Here is a 1,716-nt window from a genome sequence, read left to right as displayed (position 1 = left end):
TATGGTGATATGCAGACTTTAACAATAGTTTTTAGGGAGTAATTTAGAAGGCCTCTTGCTCTTCAAGAACATACATATATATTGATAAAATATAAATATATATATGTATATATATATATATATGTGGAGAATATAAAGAGGCGAACAAGATGCTTGTGTGGGCAACAAAGAAGAGAATTTTACGATTTTTCATTTATGCTTCAAATGACAGGACTAGAGACCTGTTTATACTAATACAAAAATTATTCTAGAAACCATTTGTATGCTAGCATAATCTAGAAAAGTCCATAATTAAGTTCTTCTAGTTTTCAGTGGATATGGAATAAAAAGAGACACTTTAGTAAATACATTATTCTAGATATTTTTAATATTTAATAATTCTGGTTTAATTCCAGGTATATATAATTGAAGCTCCAATAAATGAGGAGATTTGTCATCCAGTTTCTTCTTGATTCTACCTTCCTTAACTAATCCGATTCAGCATAAGAGGAAACCATCTTTTGACTTGATGTTATCAGATATACATTAATGAAATATATAATCGATTGTGTTTTTGAAAGATCCAATTAGAGCATGAGGATTATGTTTCTATTGTTGATTGGTAATACAAGTCTCTCCAATCTTTCAAGAAACCTGTGCTAAGTGTCCTGACAGTAATCGAAGCTACACTGAAGCTGCTAGAACATGAATGAACTTAAGAAGCCTATCTGCAGCATTTTCAGTTTCACTACAAAGAGTTATAATAGATATGCATGCCCTCATGAGAATAACCTAAAATGTATTGGATCGATGAAGACAATAGAACAAGCTTCAAACTTATAAAGTCGGGGACAGGAAAAGTTTTAAGAGCAACTAACTCTAAGGAACTCAGAGTTTACGTTTAATTTTATTAAATTGTTGGGCAGAAGACGCCCATTCTGGCCAAAGTTTTCAGTTGCACAACCTCGTGAAAGCAATGGAGAAATTTTTTTTTTTTTTTTTTTTTTTGGTTTTTTTAGAAATATTATTTAACAGACACTAACAAGCATCATTGTCTTCATCTTTAGCCATACTATAGGCTTAAAATAGATTTAAATAGCTTTATCGGTTCAATGTCCATTTGGCATTTTCTTTCAATCAACTATATTAATTAACGTTTCCTTTAGATTATAATACTTTGATAATGTTGAGTTTCAGTGGAGTGTTATTTGGATTCATTCTATATATTTAACAAAACAATTGATCGATGTTCAATGAAATGAACACCAGATTTTACTCTAGTACACTCGGACATCTCATTTGATATTCATATCTTAATTTTTCTTAAGAAAGTCGACGTATATGTACTCTTGTAAGAGATTTGTGGGATGGAAAAACAATGAATATATAGAATGATTTCTAGTGAAAAAATATTAGCTAGAAGATTAGCTCTTTATATGGATGCGATAATATGTTCTTTTGTAGAGAAAATTTTCATGAATATTTTTTAAAAATATGATTAAATCGAGAATTACTTTAGTATGTGTATCAATTATAAAAAGATATTAAGCAAAATTTAATACGCTAATGTGATAACTATATAAATCTGTTCTTGGCTAAATGACATATACTGCTAATTCTATATTTGATATCATGAGTTCAAGCCTCGCTTAGTCAAATTCACTAGGAGCATTATCCATTATCTTTTATACTGAAAGCTTTGTTCTTTTCAATGTCCCCCCCCCCTTTGGCTATAAA

This window comes from Phalaenopsis equestris, unplaced genomic scaffold (assembly GCF_001263595.1).
Source record: "Phalaenopsis equestris unplaced genomic scaffold, ASM126359v1 Scaffold000488, whole genome shotgun sequence".
Classification (NCBI taxonomy): domain Eukaryota; kingdom Viridiplantae; phylum Streptophyta; class Magnoliopsida; order Asparagales; family Orchidaceae; genus Phalaenopsis; species Phalaenopsis equestris.
The sequence above is the reverse complement of the archived record's forward strand: the minus strand, read 5'-3'. Positions refer to the sequence as shown.